Source organism: Hylobates moloch, unplaced genomic scaffold (assembly GCF_009828535.3).
Source record: "Hylobates moloch isolate HMO894 unplaced genomic scaffold, HMol_V3 SCAFFOLD_16, whole genome shotgun sequence".
Lineage (NCBI taxonomy): Eukaryota > Metazoa > Chordata > Mammalia > Primates > Hylobatidae > Hylobates > Hylobates moloch.
The window spans coordinates 36,862,403-36,881,800 of NW_026652291.1; positions in this window are offsets into that span (position 1 = coordinate 36,862,403).

The following is a 19,398-nucleotide window of genomic DNA, read 5'->3' on the forward strand; positions in this document are numbered from 1 at the left end:
GAATTTGAGCAATCTGGGAATTTTGGTTTCTGCCCTTCCCCCGAAGCATGACCGATGGCCCATTTTTCAAGCCAAATCTCACCCCTTGCAGGCAGCTGTCAGGAAACCACAGAAGGTGCTTGAAGGCACACAAGAAATGGCTGGTTCTAATCTGGAGAAAAAAATGAATTAACAAGGCAGCTACTTATGGAAGAATGTTTTCTTTTCTTCAGCCCCAGCCTGCATATTTTCACAACATGTGTACTCTGTTACCTTGTCACTTCCTTGTTTTCTTTGGGTAAATAACTGGGCTCTGGACTTGGGGGGCGGGAAGAAAGAAAAACCCAGCTTGCAGTATCACTGGGAAGGCCTGGCAGGCTGAGCTGGAGGGGAAGAAAGCATGCCCCAAGGAGAGAACAAGCCCATTGCAGGCTCGGCTTGGCCCATTCTGGATGGGGCTTTTCATTGAACTCTGCAGGTAATGATGTGGGAATGAGAGACGGAGGAGAAAACTGTTCACTCAGCCTTAGGCTTGGCAGACCTGAGGCTGGGGGAAATAAAGAACTTCTCTCCTTCGCCAAGTCAAATGTGAAGCCCTCTCTGAACCCGGCAGAGTCAACAAGGCAGACGGAGGCTTTTCTGCCAGCCTCTGCCCTCCCACTGGCTAGGGGAGCGGCCAGGGTGAGAGAGGTTGGTCTCATCATGCCCAGCCATGAACTCTGGAGGGACCAGCAGCAGCCCGGGCCTTCTGTGGAGCACAGTATTGCTTCCTTTGTAGCAATACATGGTCCATGTTTGGATGTGGAGGCAATGGGCTCCATCCAGAAGGTGCCCAGAGGTTCCTGTGAACATTTTCACTTCTCTTGCCTTGGAATACTTACCTTGTGATGTCTGTACCATACCCTGGATGGGTATCTAGCAGGGCATCTTTTACATATGCCCTGGTGATGAGGACACCAGGGGGATGAATAGCTGTGGGGAAACAAATGGTCACTCTAACAAGTCAGGGTCTTTTCTTCATAACACTATAGCAACTCTCATTTGCTTAGGTCCTCACAGCTGATCATTAAAACAGAGAACCAACGATAATATTGCTGCCTCATTACTCCTAAGACTGCACAGCACACAAAAGGAGTTAGTTCGCCACGTGCCAAAACGTGGCTGTGGGTGCTGGCTCCACCCTGCAGAGGGAAACTGAGGCAGAGAGCACTCAGAGGCTGAGACTAACACAAAAGCCCCCACAGCTGACTTGGCAAGGGCAGGGTTGACTGGGGGCCGTCTGGGCCTCTGCATATGTCCATTTCCTTTTTGCATTTGCTCAAGAGCTTTTGGTTCCCACCTTAAACTCCCTATCTCACCCTGTAGATCACACAGCCTTCATCAGGCAGAGGTTTGGAGTTCAAAAGCGGCATTTTCCCTTGCAAAGATCTGGTCCCCATCTGTTGAGTGGTTCTTTCAGTGTTGCTGGAAGGGCTGCAAATGTCCCGTGAGGCGGGGTCACTTGGAGAGAAAAATTGATGCTGTTTTAAGCGTTGCCTATTCAGAACTGGCATTTCTGGGGTGACGAGGGCTTTCATAGGGAGAAAAAGGACAAACCAAAAGCTTTCTAGGACAGTTATGGACTCTTCAAATTATTCATGTCATCTAATTCTGCAAAGACAGCTTCAGAGATGTGCTGTGAGGCAGACAGGAGCAGCTCTGAGGACAGAGACAATAGCTCGTGTACATTGCTGCCACAAGGACCATGCTGAGAACCTTGCACACATGACCTCATTTCATCCTCTCACTCACCCTCTGCATGGAAGACTGTCGTCCTGCTTTTCCAGCAGAGGGAACTACAAAGACCAGACAAGTTGGGCCACCCGTGTGACTCTAAAGCCCGTATGTTCATTCACCAAGCTGCGGTGCCTTTGAGGACAAAGCTGAAGGAGCTCCTGTCTCAGAATGATGCCATTTAGCTCGAGGGCCTGCTCCCTCTGGCTTGATGGCCTGTCCAGAAGGCTCTGCCAGTTCCCAGATGTAAACGTCTCTCCAGCAGCATTGCCACGTGGAACCCTCCCGCTGCTGGTCCCTGAGAAGCCACACGGAGAACTCGCCTTCCTCTGTCCTCCTCCCAGGCCCAGGCCCTGGCCTACCTGGTTTATATTTATATCTCAGCCTGAATCCTCACACGGCTATTCTTTTCTTCTTCCTAGTCACCTCCCCTAAGTGTCCCCAGCAGTGCTTTGCAGAGCAGAGGCCCCAGGTGAGCATGCCTGCTGTAGAATTCAGCTGTATTTCTCCAAGGGGGTCCTCTAGATGCCCAACCTCAGAGTCCCCTGGGGTGCTCTAAGAATGCAGATTCCCAGGTTCTGCCACAGACCTCAATAAGACTTTGAGTGGTAGGGTTAGAAACCGATATTTTTAATAAGCCCCCTAAATGATCCTTAAGTTTGAGGTCCACAATTAAGGCTTTCCAATGAATTAGGATACATTGATCACCAGACGTTGTGGAAGTGCGCACCACGCGAAGAGCTTGTTGTGTATTTAGGAACTGGCATGGGAGTTCTCAGATGGGGAGGCTGGGGTGAAAGGAAGTCAGGAGTGGCAGAGGAAGGTGTAGGAGGCAGGGCAATATTTCTGCCAAACTGTTTGGAACTCCTAGATGGGTGATGGCCCTGGCAAAAACATGCTCCAAGAAAGTTCCAAGCAGAAGGCTTCCAGAGCCCCATTTCAGGAGTTCCTGAATCTGGCCCATTTCCTGCTGGAAAGCAGTATCCCTTTGTTCCCTGTCAGATGATCCCAGTGAGCATGAGGGAGAGAGAATCTGGCCCTAGGGCTTCCAGAAGCGAAGTCAAGTAGCCTTGTAGTGTGGAGAGAGCAGGGTGGAGATGGAGAGAAGGGGGTATCCTGGGGCAGAAATGTGTATGGGGCGGCGGGAGGCCAGGTCAGTGCTTCTGAAGGTCACTTTTTGTTTTTGAGGTGGAGTCTCGCTTTTGTCACCCAGGCTGGAGTGCAGTGGCGCAATCTCGGCTCACTGCAACCTCCGCCTCCCGGGTTCAAGTGATTCTCCTGCCTCACCCTCCCGAGTAGCTGGGATTACAGGCGCCCACCACCATGCCCGGCTAATTTTTGTATTTTTAGTAGAGATGGGGTTTCACCATGTTGGCCAGGCTAGTCTCGAACTCCTGACCTCAGGTGATCCACCCACCTCAGCCTCCCAAAGTGTTGGGATTACAGGCGTGAGCCACCACGCCCGGCTCTGAAGATCACTTTCAAGTAGATTTAGGGGAGCAGCAGCCCCCAAGTCCCCAGACTCATTAATAAAAGACCTCCCAGGTGGGCCACTCTGTGCCGAATATGAGATGAACCTTTTGGTGAGTCAGTCTGGAGTCTGAGAAAATGAAAACAAAAATCCTTTATAAAATTGAAAAAGAATTTTTTTTTCCCAACTCACCAACAGCTCCAAAACAACTGAACACAAAGTACTTTAACCTTTGCATGTGGCAAGACCTCCGCGAAAAATCGTTTCTCAGCCCATTTGATGGGAAAAGGGTGCTGTTTTTGTGACTACCTGTGACATCTGAGTATGCTCATCAGAAGTCACTCCGAGGAAAAATCTGATTATTAGTTGGGAAAATGGGGCAAGGAGGAGGCAGAGAAGAGAAGTAGCTCTGCTGGGTATGTGACAGTGTGACTTCTAGAACTGTTTGTGTCCATGTGGACTTGGACAAGCCTCTTCAGGACTCTGGGTCTGGGTCTTCTCATCCAAAACAAGGTAGGGAAGAGCCGCGCAGCCAGCAGAGCTGCTGCCTTCAGCACTGGGGACCCCAGGGCAGACACAGGGCTTCTGCCTTCTGCCCATTCCACACGCTGGAGTCCTCCTCGGGGTGCAGCCCCGGCAAGCGTGTGTGTCTGTGGTCAAGATGACAGACCTTTCCTGCCATTGCTTTAGTGGGAAAATGGCAGAAAAAGGACTACAAACACCTCTGCAGTCTTCCTTTGATTACTGAAATCAGGGCATTACTCAGAATTGCTCCTGGGGGTGCGGTGGCTCACGCATGTAATCCCAGTATTTTGGGAGGCCAAGGCAGGTGGATCACGTGAGGTCAGGAGTTCGAGACCAGCCTGGCCAACATGGTGACACCCTTCTCTACCAAAAAGGCAAAAATTAGCCGGGTGTGGTGGAGGTCACCTGTAATTCCAGCTGTTTGGGAGGCTGAGGCAGGAGAGTCGCTTGAACCTGGGAGGCAGAGATTGCAGTAAGCAGAGATCATGCCACTGCACTCCAGCCTGGGTGACACAGCAAGGCTCCATCTCAAAAAAAAAAAATGCTCCTGGGATGTGTATTAATCACAGGTTAATGACTTACAAATTCATATAGTGTCATATGTATGACAGATTATATTTAGATATATTTATATGACATGTATGACACTACATGAATACAAATTACAGGTGTTTGTATAGATACTTATATATTTATTAAAAATATCTATTATAAGTATACATAGGTAATTACCTACTATTTTATAGGTATTTGTCTCTATAGACACATATGTATGGACAGGTTTCTTTTCGTGTGTGTATATATATATGCACACATATATATAACACTATATCAATACAAATCACAGGTATTTATATATATATTACAAATACCTATTAGAGATATGTATTAGTAAATATCATATAGATATTTGTATATATATACATGTAAATATATAGGTATTTGTGTGTGTATGACACTATATGAATACAAATCACAGGCATATACTTACACACAGATACGGAGTCACCCAAGGATTCCCTACAAGGCCATGGACAAAAAGCATGTGTCTCCCCTGGTGGACTGAATTGTGTCACCCCCAAAAGATATACTGAAGTCCTAACCCTGGTACCTGTGAATATGACCTTATTTTTTTTTTATTTTTTTTTTTTGAGACGGAGTCTCGCTCTGTCGCCCAGGCTGGAGTGCAGTGGCGCAATCTCGGCTCACTGCAAGCTCCGCCTCCCGGGTTCACGCCATTCTCCTGCCTCAGCCTCTCCGAGTAGCTGGGACTACAGGCGCCCGCCACCACGCCCGGCTAATTTTTTTTTTTTTGTATTTTTAGTAGAGACGGGGTTTCACCGTGGTCTCGATCTCCTGACCTTGTGATCCGCCCGCCTCGGCCTCCCAAAGTGCTGGGATTACAAGCGTGAGCCACCGCGCCCGGCCATGACCTTATTTTTGAAATAAAAATATATTTGCAGATGTAATTATGATGTAGGTGGAGATGAGATTATTCTGGAGTAGGGTGGGCCCTCAATCCAATACGACTGGTGTCCTTATAAGAAGAGGGGAGAGGAACAGAGACAGACACTGTCATCCACAAGGAGACCACCACATGAAGACACAGATGCATAGGGAAGGGCCACATGAAGACGACAGCAGTGACGGGAGTGGGGCAGCTACAAGCCAAGGAATGTGGAGGAGTGCCGGCCACCACCAGAAGCTGAGAAGAGGCAAGGAAGGACCCTTCCCCACAGCCTTTAAGAAGAACATGGCCCTGCCGAAACCTTGATGTCATACCTCTAGCCTCCAGCACAACGATGCAATCAATTTCTGTTGTTTTCAGCCACTCAGTAAAGTACCCTCCTGGCTAGGGCAGCCCTAGGAAGCGAGTATAGCTCTCGTAGCCAAATGGAATGAAGCGAAGCCTTCATGTCAGCATTGGGCTTGCAGCTGCTGAGCCCCCGATGGTGGCCCCTCTTCCTGGCTCTCTCTCAGGGGCAGGGGAGGGGTGGAGATATTCAACTATTTCCAACGGTAACCAACACTTGAAAGGTTATGAAGGCCCCTAAACCTCCTGCTCTTCCATGGTGATGGCTGACAGCTAAAGCCACACTGCCACTACCCTAAGCCCAAGCTTGATCACCTGGAAATGGGGACGGAGAGAGGACGAGAATGGCACAGGCTTTGAGCTCTCATGGGGTGGCGTAAATTTACGGTCGGTCGGTATGCCTCCAGATCAGAGGTCCTGCTGTTAGAGAGTTTTCTTTTTTTGCTTTAATGGTACACAGGAATTCTCCCCCAGCCCCCTCAAAACACTCACACATCTTTTTAAAATTTGCACCTTTTTTTCAGTCTGGTTTCCTATGGTGAAGGGGAGGCTAGGAAATGCCCAATAAATCATCTGTCTGTCTTCACTCAATTGAAAGGCAGGAAATGCAGAGAACAGTCACGTTACCTTTCCACTTTGCATATAACAAGAGCTATCAGGACCTGTTCCTTTGAAGGGGAGGCCCTTCTGACAGCAATATTAAATTTTCAAGGCCACTGGAGTTTGTTTCTAGGGACCAGACCCAAAGTGGGCAAGCATGTGGGATGTTGGCTGTTTCCCCTACCAGCCCCTTCTAGGAGTAACTTCTTGGGCTGCTTGCCCTGGGAAATCTACTCAGTCAGCAATGATTTAGGGGTTCCATATGCACAGCATCATTGTAAGTCTACATGGATTAAAGGAATTCTACTCTTGAGTCCTAACTGTTAACAAATTTACATCTACAGACAGTCCTAGACTTATAATGATTCAACTAAATGATTTCTTGACTTCATGATGGTGTGAAACTTCCAATTTTAACACAATGTACAGTATTCAATAAACATGAGATATTCACTCCTTTATTATAAAGTAGGCTTTGTGTTAGATGATTTTGCCCATTGTAGGTTAATGTAAGTGCTCTGAGCACGTGTACGGTAGGCGAGGCTAGGCTACAGAGGTTTGGTAGGTTGGGTGAATTAAATGCATTTTCCACTCACAATATTTTCAACTTTCGATGGGTTTATTGGAACTTAACCTTATTGTGAGTGGAGATTCATCTGTAGTTGGTGCAAGAGCTAACCCATGTACATAAAATAATGACCCCATACAAGGGAGTTTATAAAAAGTGTTCTCCTCAAAGTTTAGAAAGGAGCAGAAGATGCTTCCAGGTGGCCAGCCAAAGCTTCTTAGAAGAAGTGAAGGCTCTGAGCTGAGGCTTGAAGTCTAGGTAGGGCTGGGGAACGCAGGAAGGAGAAATGGCAGTGCCCCAATGCCGGGGACTCCTGAGGACGCCATGGAATGGGGTGTGAGGAGGCTTATTCAGGGAACACTGAGAAACTCAGGGTATGTGGAGAAGGTGGGGTGAGGTGCTAGGAAACAAGGCAGGAAGGGTATGCAGGCACCATCCTCTGGGATGCTTTGCGGATGACAGATTAAAATTGTGCTTGCAGTTGGCGTGACCAGCCCTCCCTGGAAGATGGCCTCCACTTGGTCTTGCCTTCAAAGAAACATATGCAACTGCAAACACTTTCAGGCCTAATGTGATCTCCGTGGTAGGGTTTCCTGAGAGGCCACGCAGGGGTTGCCTGCAGTGCATTTCCCAGTGAACCTTTCCTCAAACCTTCTGGGACATTTGCTCCTCAGGTTTCACACTCTTAAAAGACTCCTCAGTCTTGTTCTTCCTCCCTTTCTCTTTCCAGCCACCTCCTCTTCTCAGGCCGCTCTCTCCCTATCCCCCAGGGGCCCCCTCACTCGTCCCCTGGGTAGCCTGGGCTGAACTTCACCTGATGGCTTTAGGAGCCATCTGGGAGCGATCTGCAGGGAGGACGGGCATGCTGAGGAGGCTTCAGACAAGGAGAGCAGCTGGAGGCTGTTGGTTCCAGGGAGGGGCCTGAGCAAGGCCCTAGGAAGGAAGAGAGTCTCAAAGTAGGATAGGAAAGTCCGACAGGCATCAGGGTGCCCAAGGATGGCTCTGGTCTTGGTGGGTTTTCACGTTTGAGGTCTGTCCCCCTTGCCTGACTGTGGGGCCATGTGTTGTTCCCTGCTGTTTCCCCATGCCTAGAAGATGTCCAGAATATACTAGGTACTTAAAAAAGTAACCATTGAGTGAATAGCAGCTGAGGTATTAGAAGAAATAAAAAAGTATTCTTAAGAACACTAGTACAGTGACTTGGCTCATAATAGGAACTCACTGTGCCGATTCCCTTCCTCTCTTCCCTTCTTCTATGTCAAATGTTTTGTGCTCAGCACATCCACCTTTAGAATTCTTTTCAGAAAAGATAGCACACATTGAGCTTTAACATCCAGTCCATGAAGCAGATATCACAGGGAAAAACACCCGTACTGGCTCTCAAGGAAGTGAGTGAGTTGTACACAGAACAAGCCAGGGTCTCCCTGTGCGTCTAATGGTGTGGGGGTGGGATGCATGGTTTCGGAGGGTATTTCCAGTGCTGTCTATGATTTCACCCAGCTGTCAATCAGGGTCGTGTCTGTTTTATTCGGCTCAGCACTGAGCACACCGGGGACATCTAATACGTTTCTACTGAAGAAATGAATGTTGGGATGGGTGAGTAAGTAACTCAGCAGTGCCCCGGCTGAAGAGAAGGGATCCTTTGCAACCCCGTGGCTGTCAGTGAGCAAACAGCCCAGGATTCACCTGCCCTGCTGTCCCCAAAGGCAGGAACGCCAGCAGGTGGAAGAGGGGAGACTGTGACCCACCTGGGTCCGTCATGCCTGTTTCCAGTTTCTGCCCACCCTGATTCACAGCCGGGTGGAATCATAGACAGCACTGGAAATACCCCCCAAGATCCCACCCCATTAGACAGACAGGGACACCCTGGCTCGTCTCATGTACAACTCACCCACTTCCTTAAGAGCCAGTGTGGGTTTTTTCCCCCTGTGATATCAGCTTCATGGACTGGATGTTAAGGCTTAATGTGTTATCTTTCCCAGAAATACTTTAATTCCAAAGAAGGACGTGCTGAGCACATAACATTTAACACAGAACAAGGGGTAAGAGAGAAGGAACCAGCACATACGGATGTCCGGTTATGAGTGAGTCTCTGTGCTAGTGTTCTTCTTAAGAATACTTTTTGGCCGGGCACGGTAGCTCATGCCTGTAATCCCAGCACTTTGGGAGGCTGAGGCGGGCGGATCACGAGGTCAGGAGTTGGAGACTAGCCTGGCTAACATAGTGAAACTTTGTCTCTACTAAAAATATAAAAATAGTCGGGTGTGGTGGCAGGTGCCTATAGTTCTAGCTACTCAGGGAGCTGAGGCGGGAGACTCACTTGAACCCTGGAGGTGGAGGTTGCAGCGAGCCGAGATTATGCCACAGCACTCCAGCCTGGGCAACAGAGTGAGACTCAGTCTCAAAAAAAAAAAAAAAAAAAAACTTTATAATTTTTCCTAATACCTCAGCTGCTATTCATTCAACAATTACTTTTTAAGTACCTACTATATTCTGGACATCTTCTAGGCATGGGGAAACAGTAGGGAACAAAACAGACAAAAATTCTGCACTATCACACTGACATTATGGTGGAGAAAACAAAAAGAAACAAGAAAATGAATGAAACACTAGTATATTAGAAGGTGATAAATGCTATGGAAGAAAATAAAGAGCAGGAAAGGAAGACAAGAAGTGCCGGTGCAGGGAGTTGGCAGTGGGACGGGGGGTGACATTAAGGTGGAGGAGCCAGGGAAGGCACCACTGGGAAGGTGACATTGAAGCAAAGACTTGGAGAGGTTAGAGAATCAGCTGTGTCGGCACGTGGGGGAGAGGAGTCCAGGTGGAGAAACCACTCACCAAGGGAAACCTCTGGCAGGAGGACTGTGTGAGGTCTGTTCAGAGAACAAACAGCAAGGAGACCAGCCTGGTAGGTAGGACACTGAGACCACTCCACACTTAGGAAGAACTGGCTTTTCCTGTTAGCTTGCTTGGTTAATTGTCTTGCTTAGGAGGTCAAGGTCATAGGTGTGACTTTTGTTTTGAGACTTTTGTTTTCTAACAAAAGTCATCTTGCAAGGACAGAAGAGACGGTCACATTAATAGATTATCACAAATCTGTCCTTAGAGCTGGTCTGAAGCCTGACTCTACAGTCAACTACCTATTTACACTTACACATATCATCACCCTTTCTAAGCCTCAGTTTTCTCCTTTGAAAATGGGGGACCCACTTAGTAATACCCTATGAGATTGGACTCATGTATTGTATAAAGCACTCTGTAACTGTGATCTGCTGTAGAAAGTGTTCATTGTTGTTATTATTATACCATAAAATTCAGGGTCTATGTCCAACTCATGTTGGGTCTGTAAAGCCATTTTAGTAGACAAAGCTCATTTCTTAGCTCTGTTTGCTAGGTTGCAGAGATGATTTTTACTTATGTGTTACAGTAATCTTATTATTTTGGGTGGGAAAAGATTTCATGAGGCTCTCACCAGCCCTTCTGACCTTTGGCTGGATCTGTCAGGCCATTTCCCAAACCTGAGATGATCCTACTATCCTCACCCTCCCCGTCCCCCCCCACCCACCCCACCTCTGCTTTTGTCTCTCTGCCTCACTGGAGAGAGCTGCATGTCTGTGCTAATGGCCTCTATTCCTAAATCATACAGTGTGACCTAGGCGCTCGATGCTGCCAAACAATTTTCATCCTTTGGTTAAGCCCTTGTTTGCTTCCTGCGCTGGGAGCTCCAAACCGACTCCACCCTCCCCAAGTCCCCAGCCCTGCCTCGCCTCCCTTTGCTCACAGCAGATGGCTTGTCTTCAGCTGCACTAGAGGAGCCAGCTCAACAACATGAACTTCTTCCTGCCTGGAAATTCCTTAACCAGACCTCAGTCTACCCTTGGCTCTGCCCATCTCTTCTAGGGCCAGAGCCAATAACATCTCTCTTGTGGAGAGGATGGTTTCTTTTTACACTGCTTACCATGTTACTCTTTCTATAGAAATAGTCCAAGTGATCTCAAAAGATTTATGAATAAAGAAGGTGATTGCTGTCCTGTTGATTACAGCATAAACTGGGAAGCTACCATATGTTCAATGAAAGGGGACTGGCTAAACTGATCATGGTATAGGCATGCGGTGGCAAGGAGGGCTTTATCAATAGTATAATCCCAATTTTCTTAGAAGCAAAATGAAATCAGTGACGACAAACACAAATATGTGCGATAGGGGAAAAAAGGCTGGAAGGAAATATACAAAAATAGAAACAGTGATTATCTTCTGATGATGAGAGTATAAGGGATTTTTACTTAGTACTTTACTCTGAAATTTCTACTATAAGCACATAGTATTTTTATAATTAGAACAACAAGCAAAAATATTAACAATACCATTTCTCCTTAGAAAAGCTGCATGTGATTCAGTTCCTCTTACTTATCCCTTTAAATGCAGCGTTTCCTGGGGTGGTGCCTGGTTGACAGCTGCACATGTAAGGACTAGAAGCAAAGAAAACCATAACCAATTAACATTACAGTGGGAACTGAGGCGTGGAGAATGGAAATGCCTCCATAGAAACGTGTTATTACTAACTTTTTTTTCCATCATGGGACAGGTGTTTAAGGGAATGCACTAAATTTGCTCCAGATAATTTATTTTTTAAAAAGTACTATGATTATTGCATTTTTCTGCTTCTCCTTTCATGGGAACTTTTAACATGGGAACTATTTGGTAATGGATGTTGCATTTTAGGTCTTTTAAATCTATTTAATGGAGGCCCTACTGTGTGCCAGCACTGGTGAGACAAGGGGTTATGTGCCATTGTGTCTCAAAAGGGAATAGGGCAGCATCCCTCACTAGGGGCTTTACAAATGTTTGGGGGAGTTTTTGATTGTCAACATGACTGAAGGAAAGGTGCTGTTGATTTAGCGGGTGAGGGCCAGGGTTGCTACACACCCTGCAATATATGGGGCAGTCCTATATAACCAAGAATGGACCCACCCCAATCCCAATGCCTGGGAGGTGAAACACGGAACCAGACAGTACAGTGCGGAAGATGCAAACTCTAATGCTCCCCTACCCCCAGGCCAGGCGAGCAGAGGCTGTGGTGAAGTTGGGACAGCTGTTTCGACCACTGGACAGCATCACTACGCTTAAATCCAGGGTTACTGTATCTCCCGGGCTTTCCAGCAAAGCCAGAAATCTCGATGTGGATGTAAAATTTCCTGATTAAAGAAACAAACACACACACACAGAATGGGCCAAACAAAACACATCTATGGGCCAGATTTGGCCTTCAGTCTCCACTTGCAACCCTGCCTTAGGTAAACACGTGGTCCCTGTCTTCATGAGAGTAATAGAACAGCACCCTTATGAGTTCAAATGCAAGTCCTAGAGGGGACAAATAAGGGTTCAAATTGCAGCTCTGTCATTTATTACCTACGCTCTTGGCAAGTTCCATAAAATGGAACTGACGGTAACACTCTTTGGTTTGTGCTGAAGATGCATCTGGGGAGAGACCCCCAGTGCCTGCACATGGAAAATGATTACTAAAGCAGAGCTATTATTATTATTAAGGATATCACAGTCTAAAATAAGCATCCACTGTGTACAGCACTCTGTGCTAGGTGCTGAGGTGTTGTAAATAAGTGTGAGAGAAAGCCCTTGACCTGGAGGTGTTTTCATTCTAGAAAAAGAGAGAAATCCTGGATGTAAATACTGTGAGCTGGTCAGATTTAAGAATATGACTGACGTCAGACACTTCCTGGAGACCAGAGGCAGGCACTTCTTGGGAAGGGGGGGAATCCTGCCAGGCAGAGAGGAAGGCAGGGGAACAGCCTAAGCAAAAGCAAGGAGACAGATGACAAAATCACAGTAACACGTGCTTATCACAGCCAGGCACTCTCTGAGGCCTCTGTCGGGAAGAAATCTGCTGCTTGGGCATCAAACCTGCGAGGGACGCGACTTGGGGCTGAAGGGGCCCTGGAGCCAGGTCATGGGGCTGCTGACTGCCAGGCCAGAGCATGGATATTGAATGTGTGGACAGGGAGTGGAAACAAGGAAGTGAGCTGTGGGGACAGTGATCTAGGATCCAAGGATGATGTGGAAGTGGAGATGGGGACAGTAGCCGTGTGGGGAGAGCACGCCTGAGGACTGGGACTGGGTAGGGAGTGCTGAGGAGGTGCTTTGCCAGGTCTCCAGAAGAATGGAATTTGGGAGTGCTGGGGTATGCAGTTAAAACTGAGTGCCTGGGGGATCATGGGAATTTTATATAGGAAGATAATTTGAAACTTTTGTACCCCCTCCACACTATTCTGGCTTGCTTTCTCCACCCTCTGCTAGGATGTTCATTCACCAGCATGTTTGTTTTCTCTGTCGATTACTCCTCATGGTTATAAATGACTCTCTTTAACTATTTTTTAAATTTTTGGAAGCAACTCCTTCTCTGGCAAATTTGCTGTTATTTCCCAATGTCTTTAGAAAACCTGGACTCATCCCCTACCCCTGCCTTTCTAGAACACAGATCACTGCTAGGGTTATTGATGGACTGGGTACAGCAGAACTTCCAGAGTTTTCTCCCATCTAGGCTGGCTGATATGGAATTCCATATTGCATATGAAGGAAGGATGTGCTTAGCAAATACCATGAAACAACATTTGCAGGGGAAATTGCTAATCCACTAAAAGAACAAACTGTCTCCGAGCACTCCAACAACATTCATTTACATTCCAACAGGCAAAATGCTGTTTACACTAGAGGAGCATCTATTTTTAAAAGTACACCAGGCACACCTCTCCTGGGGAAGATTCTGTAAGCTGTGACTCTGCAGGATAAAGAGTAATGAGACTGCTTTGCTGGGGATGTCCCATACCTGAGGTTCTTCAGACCATAACCGGATTCGGTCCAAACCAATGACGTTTCGCTGCAATGCATCTTTAGCATGAAAGATTCCATGAATAATCACTTAAGGTCCCCCAACAGACAACTGCTATACAACCACTGGAGGCGTACTTACACCTAAGGACTATTAACTCCTCCAGGAAAGAATCCTTTGCTTTGAAAAGTGAGTATAATGCCCTCATGTCCACATTTCCAGGAGGAAAAGTAAACAAATCCAAGTGTGTGGTGACTGGCACCTCATGGGCCAGGAGGGAGCACGGCGCAGCGTGTGCACAGGAAGTGAGCACTCCAGTGAGTGAAAGGGGGCAGAGCCTGCCTGCAGAGGGGTGAGAAAGTGTCTCCATGTTGCTCCCTCAGAGGAGTTCTGCTAGTTCTTTTTCTGTAGCAGGACAATCTACGCCCTCCTTCTGAGTCCCCCAATCCTCCACCACCACTAAAACAGATGTGGGGGAACAGCTGGAAAACTTGCAGCAATGAAGAATTATTAGACAACGGTCAGCGCTGACCAAAGTTTTAAGAGGCTGCCTTGTAGATGGCAAGTTTCCTGTCACCAAACATAAGCTCACCATCAGTCAGCAGAGAGAGTGGCAGGATTCCGCTGTAGCTTTCCGCAGGACTTAGAAAGAAATACCTATCAGACTTCTTTTTCCCTTCGTCTGGATCTTTCTATAAAAATGTGTCCAGGGCATGGATGAAGCACCAGATAAGAGCTAACACTCTTGTGGTGAGGTGCACCGATGATTTGGTGCAAGCCATCCTCATTGGTCAAATGAAGTTTGGGGCTCAAAGAAATGTGAGTTGTGCCCTTCTTTTCTCCCCCCATCCCTCCCCCTGGAACATTCCGTGACTACACTGTGGCTCAAAAATGGGGATGTTCCAAGTCTGACTCAGTCACCAGCCTTGGAGTTAGGGTTGCCCTGAAGAGATAAGACAGACAGCTGGGAGACTATCTGGTGGCTTTTGAAGAACCTGACCTACTCCTGGGACTCAAAACCCTCAGCTCCCACTCTGACTCCCAGGGCCTGAAATGCCAGCCTCACAGTCACTCCCTGGGGATCTGAATACACCCCTACCCACTCAGGGGTCCTGTAATCAAATGCAAATTAGGTCTTTATGCAACAAAGGGGTGGGAGGAGGGATTTGCTGACAACCCCGTGAGTGCCTGGCAGAAGGCCCTGGGGACTGATGGCCCCCCATGGAGGGAGGTCAGGAAAGAAAGGAGAACAGAAAAGGGAGAGAGCTCAGAAGGGGTCAGAGGCCTCAGACAGCCCCCGCTTCATCCCCAGTGTGCCCTGGGTGGGGAGATAATCCTGGGTCATCAGCCTTGGGCATTGTCTTAGCAGTGTCAGGACCCCCACCCTGCACATCACTGACTACACTTCCGGCCTCCTTGCATGTGCTGCTCTGTGCTAACCAGCAATTCTTCAGGCCCAGAACCCAGAGACATCCACTCTGTCCCTCTCATTTCTCCCAAGACCCCAAGAAGTCAGGACTCAACACTAACAGTGGGGCCCGAAGGGGCACAGCTTGGAGAAGAGGCGTGCACAGAGGGTGGAGAGCCATCTCGGAACCAGCTCCTGCGGAGTAAATCAAACTGCCCTCCTCCCCCACAACCCGCTCTGCAATCCTTTCCAATCAGGGAGTCTAAAATTACCATATTTACAGCATCTGCAGCCAAGCCAAGCACTAAACAAGATGAATAGCGGTGACGCACGAGCCTGAGTAGGAGCCTGGGTAGAAGCATGCAGCCGGCTGGGCTGGGCAGGGCTGGGCTGGGCTGGGCTGGGATGGGCCCTGGGGGCGAGTGAGCCACAGCGGGAGCGTGAGGACAGTCCCAGGCAGGGGTCCTGATGGATGAACTCACCCAGCACTAAGGGGAAGTAGAGGAAGGGGTGGTGGGTGAGGAAGCCTTGGTATCTCAGCCTTCTTAGAAAAAGAGAGAGAGGAGGCAACAGAGAGAGAACATGAGAATATGCTGCTGACTTTAGGTTTCTCTCCTTCCTCCTCTGCCTCCCTCCCCTTAAACTCTCCAGGAGGAACCCACTGAGGCCTCCAAGACACGATGCCTTCCATGGAGTTTCCTTGTGTGTATGTGGGGTGGGGGATTTCCAGCAGGGTTTTGCTCTGGATTCTTCCAGTGGGGACACCCATGCCTTGTGAGTTTCCTTCCCAAGCAGCCTTTTCCAAGGATGCTCTGTCAACCTACACAGACCAGTGACTTCATTCCTAAAAAAGGCCTGCAGGTCTGGGTGCTTTCGTTCTGGAGGAGACTGAGGCCAGGAATGACAGGGAGTATGTTCTGCTTCAGGGTGTCCCAACACTTTTTGTCCAAGCCTGGCTGTTCTCTCCCCAGAAGGAAAAACGCCCAGGAAAAGAGGCTTGGTGACTCACGACCTGCTCACTTGTACTCAGAGTTTCAGAGCCAGGAGGGAGCTATAGACAACAGAGAGAGGGAAAGAGACAGGGCCAAGGAACACGGGCTTGTGGACTCTAAGGCCAGTGCTGTGTCTCCTGCCCTGGAGGTTCACCATAGATTCCGTGATGCTCCCGGGTGCTGAGGAGTGAGCGGGGCTCCTGGACCCCAACACTCCTTCCTTCAGCCAGAGCATCTCCATTTTGAGCTCTGGAGTTTTGTGGACTGGGCTTCTCTTTATGTTTTCATTTCATTTCCCCAAAATGTTCAGTGACTTGAGTAAAGTCACTGGCCTGTACGAGCCGACAGGAAGTGAAAGGTAACAGTGGGTGGCCGGAAGGAAGGCAGAATGAGGTGTCTTTAGAAACAGATGGAATGTAGCAGGAGATGCTGAGAAAGGAGGTTAATCCCAACACAAGGTCATGATCAGCACTCATGTGTGAACCAGCCCCCAGAAGAAGACGTCTCCTCTGAGAGATTTAGAGCCAGAAGCCACCTGCACTAATCCTGCCGGAACCTGAACCCAGATCCCAAAGTGTGGGCTGTTTGTTAGGCACCGATCTAGTCCACGACAGCCATTTGTAATAGGAGGTGAGGAGAGGCTGGATTTGCTGGTGCTTGAGTTGGAGTTGCACAAAAAAAATGTTTCCAAGCTGAGGACATCATGAAATAGGCAGACCATTCAGCACATGACTAATTCTGGCCTCACCCTCAGGGTGTGCTAGAAGGAGAAAGTCCTGATAAACTGCACAGAGGTGTTTCTGCTCTTCTCACTCGCCCAGAATTGCCAAGAGTTTGCCATTAACCTTAACATGGTAAGAACTGAGTGGAGCTGGTCGCCTGAGATAACATCTCCCATTCCCACTGACCTCTGCCCTGTCCTAGGTAGGGCCCATGCTATCCCATAGTAGCCAGAAGTCCTCTTCTCTTCTCCTCTCACCTCTCAGAGCACACCTCTGTCTCCTCTCCCCGGCTCCCCTTTCCCACCCTCCAGTGGTATTCCTCCAGTTTTGGGGCTTCTATTTTTTCTTCCAACTCTGTCTGCTCTCCTTGAGTGACTTTACTCTTCGTTGGCTTCGTTTATCACCAAAAGCCTGTGACCTCAGCTCAGCCATCTTCCAGAATTGCCCACATATATTTCCAACTGTCTACTGGACATCTCTAGTTGAACATTCTATGGTTGTCTCAAATCACACATGTCCAAGACTGATCTCACTATCTGTGCTCCCTCGCTTCCCATGACAAGCCCCTCTTTACCTGAAGGTTCCTACTCTGTCTCCTCTCTCTCAGTCAACGATATCACCAGCTACTCAGACATCCACATGGAAACCTCTGGACCCTCCCTCTCCCTCACCAAGGCCTGACAATGTTAACTCTGATGAGTTCTCTAAATCTCTCCCCTTCCCGTCTATGCCATCATAGCCCCGGATTAGGCTCTCAGCACCTCTCTGCTGCTACCAGTCCTTCCTCCAGGATCTCCCAACCTTGGATCTCCCTCCACGGTATCAACTGGAGACAACCGTCTAAACACAGATCTGATTACTAAGTAAGTAAAATATTTGCTGGTGACCCACTGTGTGCCAGACTTTGTGCCCAGAACTGGGAATACAGTGGTGGATACAGTAGGGTCCCTGTCCTCGTGGAACTCACATCCCAGTTAGGGAATCAAATAAGAAACAAGCTAAACAACAGATACATTAATAAAATACTTCTAAGTTGCAGGGTAGGAAATAATGGGGTGGGGCGGGTATCTGTGCCACCCCTTGTAGAAAGGCCTTCAGAGGCTCCTCATTACCTACAGAACAAAGTTCAGACTCAACTTGGCAAGCAAAAGTCTTACTAATGCGGCCCAATCTATTTTTCAACTCCCTCTCCCACCACTACCTTCTTCTGCCCAACCCCCTACTCTGTGTTCCATGCCCTATTCATCTGTGAATCCCAAGCCCTTCACTCTTGGCAAATAACAAGCAGATAATGAATATTTAGGGAAATCAATGTGTGGACAAGAGAATGATGGATATGTGTCTATAGGCCTGCCCTCTCCCCTTTCTTACCTCTACTCTGGTGAAACTTCTTTACAATGGCCCCTTCCTTTGGGTCTCCAAAATGTTTCTCACACTGTTTCTGCCCCAGGTACTCATAATAATGTCTTTCCTGCTAGACAGTTAAGGTATTAAGGACAAGGGCAATATTGTTCCATTCTGAAAAAAAATGCCTGGCACACAGCAGGTGCCTGAAACATGCCAGTGGAGTTGACTGTGAAGAGCCTGAAGCAAGGGGAAGTGAGTGTTGTCTTTTTTTAGACTGTTTCCTACAAATACTCCAGTGGCCATAATATTTGGGTGGAAAAAAGAAGCATGAAGATAACCACTGCCAAGTGGGCAGCCAGAGGCATACACCTCTTTGCTCAAGGAACAGCCTGAAAGAGCCCAAATTTGTCCCTGTGTCTTTGCCTTTGAAAATAATTTTGCACAAGCAAAGCAAAGAATAATGAACCAGATATGTGCCCATGGAATCTGGTGCTCAAAGATATGCCCTTATCCATCTGAACAGAAACTCATCTGGATCATGAGTTGGTTCTAGGGCTAAGCTTGTCCCTTTACGTGATCTGTGAAGAACCAACCCCATTCATCCTAGTGACAGAATATTTATTTATTCCCAAGGACCTTAAGTGAAACCTAACTCCTTTGCTGCTCCCACATCCCGTCCCTGGAACTTCTTAATCACTATTCCCTAAGCCCACAATAATTGAACACAGGGGTCTGTTGGTTTTTGGCAAATGCATTCGGAGTCCCTGCCTTCTTTGGCAGGATGGGGGGAAGGTGGATAGGTAACCAATCATGAAAAAACTTAAATAAAAAATCTGATTAAAGGTAAGAATAAAAATAAGAGGTAGATTTTGTGCATTTTTTTAGGCTTGATGCCTGCTCTCAGAAAAGTACTGGGCATGTGCCAATCTGCCTGGCTTACCTAGATCATTGTTGACTCTTGAATTTCACACATGGTCACCTAGTCCTCCTTTCTTTTTTCAGTCTGCCCAGAAAGCACCCCACCCCTGACCTGAGCATTTCAGTAGTCCTATCTCTTTAGGGGCCATTTCAGATTTTTCTTGACAGTCTTATTTTATTTACTCTGGTTCAGTGTCGCCAACCCAACAATTCTCAGCCAAGCCTCCAAAGGAAATACAATCTGCTTGCTGCGTCAGATCACTTGGAAACAGATACAATTGGCTTGGAGTCACTCCATGCGGGGCTGTAAAATTGTTCTCTCCTTCTAAGTGGGTTTGGTTAAGCCCAAGCTGAGGCAAGAGATTTCCAAGGAATACACAGCAGAGGACTGTAGCAAGTGGTGGTGATTCAGTCAGTGGTCCTCTTGCTTCTGAGTCA